The sequence below is a fragment of the Rhodamnia argentea genome, chromosome 1, assembly GCF_020921035.1.
Source record: "Rhodamnia argentea isolate NSW1041297 chromosome 1, ASM2092103v1, whole genome shotgun sequence".
Lineage (NCBI taxonomy): Eukaryota > Viridiplantae > Streptophyta > Magnoliopsida > Myrtales > Myrtaceae > Rhodamnia > Rhodamnia argentea.
The window spans coordinates 26,391,666-26,400,305 of NC_063150.1; positions in this window are offsets into that span (position 1 = coordinate 26,391,666).

The window sequence follows — 8,640 nt, forward strand, 5'->3', positions numbered from 1 at the left end:
ATAGTATAGTATTGCCATAGTATATGAAATGGGATATCACATGTTTGACCAAGAAACTTCACGTTCACATTCATGGTAGTATTTAACGATAAACTTGGAGAAAATATTGCGTGGAAGTGCATGTTTTTAGTCACTAATAATCATTGTTGGCCAAAGATGTCGGCTTTTCTTCTTCTTTCTTTTTTTAGGTTCTTGGGAGAAGGTTCCATTCGAATGACAAACCCAACCGGACCAAATCAGGGACAACAAATAATTTTCAAAATAATGTAAATGACACAAACGGTCCCTGAATTTTGAGTCCAATATATAATATCTTCCCTGGATTTGTAATTTGTTCAATGTAATCCCTAAATTATCGGCAAATATTTAATATAGTCTATAAATTATATGAAGATGTTTAATGGAATCTATTGATATGGCTTTAATATGTTGAGTTTAAGTAGTGAACAAAAAAAAAAAGGCTACATGTGGATTATCCATATAAGATATTCGTGTAAAATCATCATATTATGATCCATGTCATCAAATCACAATGGACATAGGAATGCCCTAATTTTTTTTTTCCTTTTCTAAATGAGATGGATAAAAAGGTGGACATGTTAACTCATCGGTTTTAAAAATCCAACTCAGCATTCAGTAATTTATGTCATCAAATGAAGTTTATTTTTTTGTTGTTTGAACAAACAAAATAACTGCATTGAACATTTACCAATAGTTCAAGGACCACATTGAGCAAATTAAAAGTCCATGAATCACGTTATTTATTGGGCCAAAGTTTAGAGATCATTTTCAAAATGGGTTCTTTGTTAATTTCCTAGCTCATGCAATTTGGGATCCTCATTTTAGTCATGAATAAATAAAGAATCAGTAAGACAACCTTTACAAACTTTCACCCTTATAGTGTTAGATAGTTCATCGGCTCTTGGAAAACTTTCAGCACAAAGCCCACGAGGAATCTCACGCTAACAGATGGACAAATGTCGGTACGAGAAGGGAGAAGCGTCAAACCTATTTTATTGTTGCCAATTCAATCATAAACCTTTGCATTTGTACCAATTCAATCCTAAACTAACCAATTGAATTAGCACAAATACAAAAGATTTAGGAGTGACTTAGCACCAATATAAAAGGTTTAGAACTAAATTGGCACCAATAAAAGGTTTAGGAATGAATTGGCACTAATGCAAAAGGTTTAAGACTGAATCGGTACCAAAAAAATGTTTAGAATTGAATTGACACTAATGCAATAGATTTAAGGTTTTTTTGACACTTTTCCCGTATGGGAATGATGCCCAAACTCCATTCTTAAAAGCAAGGTTAGTGAGTGGCAAAACGAAAGGGACTTGAAATGGCCTAATATTAACTAAGCTAAGCATGCATCATGCCACTCATCTGTAATTGGCCTCTGGGTTAGGCAAATCGTGGAGTAGGTATGAACAAGGACAGTTAAGTTATGTAGTAGAACCATATCCGAATGAAGAAGCTTAAGGTGGGGTTTGGTCAAAAAGAGAAAGAAAGATTGAGTAAAATGAGGGGAAAATGACACAAATGATCCTTAAATTTTTGTCTAATATACAATGTGGTTCCTAAACTTTTAATTTGATCAATATGATTTTTGAATTTTAACTCAATATGCAATGTAATCCATGAACTTTCAATTTGTTCAATGTGGCTCTCGAATTTTTTGAACATGTTTGACTTAATCCATGATCTATAAAAGAATGTCCAAATCTTCCTCGAACTTGAACTAAGGGAACGATTACATTGAAAATATTCCTATAGTTCAAAGTACTAAGTTGAACATGTTCTAAAAGTTCGAGAATCATATTGAACAAATTAAATTGCACATTGGGTTAAAGTTCAAAGATCATATTAATTAAATTAAAAGTTTATGAATCACATTGTATATTGGACAAAAATTTATGAATCATTTGTATTATAAATCCTAGAACGTGGAGAGAGAGAGAAGGTGAAGAAGTTGCTGTCGTTGAGCGCTGCTTTTGAGGTGATGTGTAGTAAGTGCGGACCAAACTCTTTTTCTGCTTTTAGTTGGCCGTCTTGATTCTGTTGCAGGAGTCTGTCTTAACCAGGACGACCCGATCCCTGCTGCGTCTCTTTCCGATGCTTCATTTCGTTTCGTGGCGAGAGAGAGAGAGAGAGAGAGAGAGAGAGAGAGACGTGGCGTGAATATCAGGGAAACAGACATTTTTGCTTCCTTATTACTGCTTGGTTTTTGTCCAAGTTGTGTTGGGAAAATCATTTTTGCTAGGATGAGGCCGAAGCTTGCGTCTGGTAGTGCCATGCCAATCCGTATAAATTTGGGATTCCAAGATAGGATGATTTCATTTTGTCCGAATTAGACCTGTTGGGCACCCCCAAAATGATCGATTCTTAGTTATAGAACCCTCAACAAGTGACAGAATTAGTCGGTAATAGAAGAGCTTTTGTGAACAACAGAAGCGATCAATGAACAAGATAGTTGGCGGCATAGACAACTCGCCGGCAAAGTTATTGACAACGGGCAATCGACACTAAAACGTAATTTGATGGGCGATTACGTTTATTGTTGCTATTCTAGGATTTCGTAACTTCTTGTGGATAAGTGTTGTTGTGTTGTCTTGAAACCACTTGTAACAGTTGATTGTGGGTTCTAAATAGGCTCATTGTACTCTTTATAAAAGTTTTTCAATCAATCACAGAACTTAATGTTCTTGTGAATTTATCTTTATCTTTATCTTTACTTTCTCGCAATTTAAATAGCTAGCCCGCGATTCCTTCTCTATCTTTAAATTTCTTGTCATATACTTTGTTGTCCAAAATCAACAAAGAACTCTACATATTCTTTGTCGGTTCACTCATCGATTCATCCATATCTTTGAAAGGACAGTTTACCGACACTTTTACTTGTTCTAGTTCTTCGATATATATTCAGCTTTCTATCCAAATTGCCCTGATCCCAACTCAAATAAAAAATCGAAGATCTACCTTCGGGTGAAAGGTATTTCGTCGCGTAGAGCCATTCCAGGCGAAGCATCTTTTTAGCACGCCCGGTCCTCCTAAAGCTTCAGCCGCTGGGAGAGTGGCAGCAGATAATTGACGGGAGGAAGTTGATATTCCGATGCGCGTCGCTAAAGAGCACTTAAGAGATGTTACTCTGAATTCCAACATCCTGTCAACCATGAGAATAATGCTCTAGAATCGCCGCCGGCACCTATCATCACAGAGAAATTCTTAGCCAGATCATTTTTTTTTTTTTGCGTACAAAATCACGAACGGTGTCATGCTTCGCGATCGGGGACTCAACTTCCTCCTCCGTCGCGCAAGAATCGCACTCGGTCTCGATCCAGTCAGACCCATCGGCGGCACCACGTTGCACCGTCGCTGCGGAAGTAGTCGGAGATATCTCTTCGGCCGAGGGAATCGTGACGCACTCAAAGAGGCCGAGGCACAAGGCCCTCTTCAAGAAGGCCTCCAAGCTCTTCCACCTCGTGCCTCCATCGTTGTCTTCTCCCCCGCCAGCAAGCCCTGTTCTTTCGTTGCAACGGCTGAAGAGATAATCTCCGGCTACTTCCGGCGTCGGGGCATTTGGGGAATTTCTAACTTTTTGGTCCTCTTGACTTACGTAGATTGTCAAATGTGGGAACCAAAAGAATAAGAAGAATGAAACACTACAGTAAATTCTCCAAAATCCTATATTTTTATTCCCATGGTTCAGTACTACAATGTGCTGTGTTAGGCATCATCCAGTAAACCAACATGCAGACAAAATCACCTAAATTCCTAAATATGATGTAAAAGTAAAACGATATTAGCCAATGTTAAACAAATTAACGATCTCGCTTGATTGAAATAAAAAATTTAAATCATTAATATCACTTCCGTCACAATTCAACGACTAAATCGATATCGAATAGTCAGATGCATAGCTTAAAATGCTATTTTTTTTCCCTCCCACCTTAACTAGTGATAGTTGCCTAGTTGGGGGGAACTTCTTCTTAGCAATCTTCTCATTGATGCATTTCAACATAGTATGAAAACGAAATCACGGTAGTCGGACCAATTTGAATTGTATGTTTTAAACCCAATAAGAGAATTTGAATCGTATACTTTAAACTCAAACTGGGATTTTGGCCCACAAAGAATAATATAACTAAAGGAATTAATATCGATCTTAAGGATGCGAACAATCGAGGAAGTGAATGAGATCGAGACAGACTGTTAACTCCGCTCAATATTATCTCTACTTGCTGAAGGCGGGAATGGTTTGCGCTTAATACAGAAGGATAGATATCTACGAGTACAACACAGTGCTTTTTTTTTTTGGTCAAAAAACACAGTGCTGGTTGAAGTCCTAAGATAAGCATTTGATTGGGCGAGTTTCTAGCTAATTTGGGCTACCAGTGAAATCATGGGCTCGTGCAAGAAACGCAAAAGAGAACACCGTATAGGTTCAATCAGCGGGTGATGCGACGGTCCGTACAAATCACGATGCAAAAAGCTGTGCCGAAATTTCTGATGAGATCGGGTGTAAGTCTCACAAGTTCTCGAAACGTGACTGACTTTGATTTGATAGACCTCTGCGACCATGTTCTAATCTAAAAGCGAACGGCACAATCTGTCGCAGTCGCGCTCCGACGAGAAAACATGTTTAAGAAAGACCCTTCTCATAGGGCACCATGGAATTATGCCTCGGTGCACCTCAGAAAATTAAACTACTGAATCTTGGACCACGTGTTTGAACTTGATCAAAATGGTAATGAAACTGCGAACTTGTTCGTGATGATGAGATTGGATCGCCAGTGGAGCTTCAAATGAGAAAAAAAAATGCGTCTAGTCGAGCACGTTTGCAGTTGTGAATATACATGGAATACGAGCTAATGAAAGAAAAGGAGGGCGACGCTATGGTGAATCTTCATCACCTCTATCTCCAGCCTGCTCAGATCTTGCCGCTCTAACCAAGCTCCGCAGGCAATCTTTACACCTCACGAGCTCCAAGCTCACTCTTTCAGCAGTCTGAAAACCTCCAGGAAGCTCCGAGGAAAGCCGCTACAAGAAACAGCACGCCACCCAAATAGCCAGCCTGCTTGAAAACACGAATAACAAAAAACAGTTGAAGTCGAAACAAGTGAGTTTGCTTTGGGCACGGATCTTGTCGTAACGTGCAGCAAATAGAGCTACTTGGGTGGAAAATTCAGATCCCTTGGTGCAAAAATACGTCCATCATTCATCTGGGTGTAGGCAGTACAGTGCACATCTTAGGCCTGATGCGTCGGTACCGGAACCATACTGCATAATGAAGTGGAACCATACTACATAAGTGGAATTCTTTGGTACATAAGTTTTTCTGGTTAGAGGATGAACCCAACTCATTCCAGATCAGGGGAGCCACCGGGGACCAACTGCATTAAGACAAAAAGGAAGGCGTCATCGCTTTCAGTGGTTCAGGCACTCGCAAGCAGAACTCTAGCTTTTCGGTAACGTGATTGCCACACCACCTGCGCTTTATATTTATCAAGAGGTGAGACACAAGGTTGATCGAGACAAAGGACCAGATTCTTGTAAAGAACAAGCCATGATGACTTTTTACCACAAAATCAAGACCAGTAATGATTCATCAACACATGGTCTGAGCATTTTCAGTCTACGTATCGGAAGGAATCTCTCGAGTGGCTGATTGTTTCTGTTTTGTTAAGGCGGTTGCTTTACTAGTTGATAGATCACCAAAACATTAGGCAAGACCGTGCCCGTATCGACGCAAGGGCTCAAAATATATAAGCCATATCATTATCAGCAGAAGGAAGAATTCGTTTCTTACGATAGCTATGTCGTTTCCGTTGAGCAAAATCTGATCGAGATTTCGTTATCCTTTGTCCTTCGGCAGGGATTTCACTGTATGCAAGATTGAAAAAAGAATCTCACCATCGCTATGAAGCTTCCGCAGTTTACACGTAGAAGCTCAATAAAAAAGAAGAGTGAGAGAGAAAACAAGAGGCCGTATTGCAGATGCTTGTAGCGAGTAGTGATTCTCAGTTAGAAGCATAGGTCAAATTGAGGACAGAAAGTTTCCTCATAGACCAGGACTTTGACAACTTCCAATGCTGATCACGTTCAAATTGAGGTCATTTGCCCCTTCACCCCAAAGTAGTACGAGAAGCGTCTTGAGGCACTAGTAAATTTAAGAGAGACACATGCTACTCCGCGACATCCTCGAGGACGGACCATGTTGACGTACACGTCGAAGCCTCTTAAGAGTTCCGACAAGTTCCTTGTCTCCTCCCTTCATTATGACCCCAGATTTTCGAACCTATACACCGGTCAATCAAGGCTGCACATTTCACTAGCGCAAGATGAACATAAGCGGAGACGCCTCCCGATATTTCTGCAAAATCTCAGAAAATTAAGGGAAACGAAGACGTGGGACGGGAGGAGCTGTGAAGGATTGTTGGCCATGGAGGAAAGTGTGGACACTCTTTTTGCTTGGAAGCAATGCAACCCAAAGTAGGGACACAGCTCTGTCTTTGTTGAAAGCAGATTAAGTAAAGAGTGGAGTTGCTCTTTGAAATGATTGGATTCAACGTGACTCTCGGCTCTTGAGTAAGGTCAGGTCACCACACGATCTACACACTACACATATGTTTTTACAACTAGACAAATAACCAAATGAAAGCCGCAACAGCACACATGTATAAGTCCATGCACGAGCATTTTAACTGAAAAGGCAAAAGCAACACAGATCCATTACCACGCAGATCCAATGCCACACGAATCCACAACTTTCACAAACCCAGAAAAGAAGTATAATAAACTTTTGAATTTTTCAATTTTCTTATTCTTCTATTGATGTACGTAATGAGTTTAAATAGATACATGATCAGAGATGAAGGCAAAAGTGATTCCTCAAATCAAGGAAAGAATAATTCCTCAAGTCGAGGAAATCACTCAAATTAAGGAAAGAATAATTCGAAAAGAATTCTAAATACAAACATCTTAAATTGAGGAAAATACCCTTAAAATTGATTTCATGACTATATGTTATCCACCCAGGATTGCACAAACGTGCAATCACGAAAAATTATAGAGAACGAATAGACGAAAGCTTTCGCAGGCGGACACGACAACATGCACAGAAATCGGCGGGTGAATAGCAGCAAAAAGCAGTAGAAATAAAAGAAGGGAAAATTTCGCCGGAGATCCATCACCTGATATGAAAATGATGGTGGAGATCAATGTGGGCTAGGGGTGATCGGCTCCTGGGCGGTCCGGTTCCCACCCAGGATCCGGGGATTGGACCATCATGTCCTGGAGGTGGGTAAATTGAACCGGACTGGCCGGGTGGGTAAATGGAACCGGTGGCAACAACATGGTCATTCTTGATCAGCCTTGATTCTCTTTGTGAAGTTAAATGCATTCTTAACAGCCTCATTTTGGGAAGTAATACGAGTACTTTGTTAAATAAAACCAAGAAGAGAGTTTTGTCATGTAGCCGCCTGAAAAATCATAAAACAAAGAAACCATCCAATAACCTATCTGAACACGGGGAACAAATGCTGTTGGCCCTATCCTAATCGCTCTCCACGACAATCCCACTTTCTCAATCCATTGACCAAAATCAGGGCCTCTCTCTTTCTCTCTCTTACCTGTGGAAAATCCTCTGTGGAACAGAGATCTTGAGGTACGAGGATGAAATAAAAAGCATTTCATTCGGGCGTTTTAACGAACAAAGACAGTGATCAGTTCGAAGACCATGAGATGCGAAAATGGTGTACAAAGAATGAAAAAAAAAAAAAAACAGAGCTCTGGATATTTACCTGGACGAGATGAGATGTGATTGATCGGCTGAAAACAGAGCGAGAGGGACGCCAGCGACTCAGGCGAGAGGCTCGGCTTTTTCCACTTTTCTTTTGGCTTTTGACACCTCCAACTATCACCATAAATTGACCACGATATTGATGTATTTTTGCATTTTTATAAATGGCTTGAATGAATCGTTTTAGAATGCAATTACAATTGTCATAATCTTCTTGTCAACGGCTAATTATTCTACGTGTTCAAGGTAAAGATAATATTTTCGTATGATTTTCTAAGAAGCATTTTCTTATGAATTTGCATGATAATAATGAATTTTAGAATTTTTAATGTAGTAAATCCTCCTCGTGTTTTCAAATTCTTTTAAAATGTCTTTTAAAAAATCGCGTCGGCATGAAAAATAAAAGTTGAAATATTAGATTCACCGAACAAAACGATAGTCGAGCAATTACAATACACGGATTGTAATGTAATCACTCACAATAAAGTTATAATTAAATTGAGTGCATTCGTTAAAACTAGTTCATGATTCTTTTTTACTTTTAATAGTTCATGGTTTCCTAGTAAAGAAAGAACTATGCAGCCCATTAAACAATAATTTGTTAGTTATCTGCCCTCTAGACCAAAGAGAGACACAAATTTTGTCCTAGATTGGAGGAAAAAATTGGTAAGAAATAATCTTGAATTAAAAGTAGGCCCCACATTTGACATTATTCTTTGTTGTTTGAGTTGAACATGGTAGACTTGTCTTTAGTAAATTTGAAACCAAAGAAAAACGACAAAATAACGTAAGAAATAATCTTGAATCAAGCGTGAGATCTACAATGAGTAATT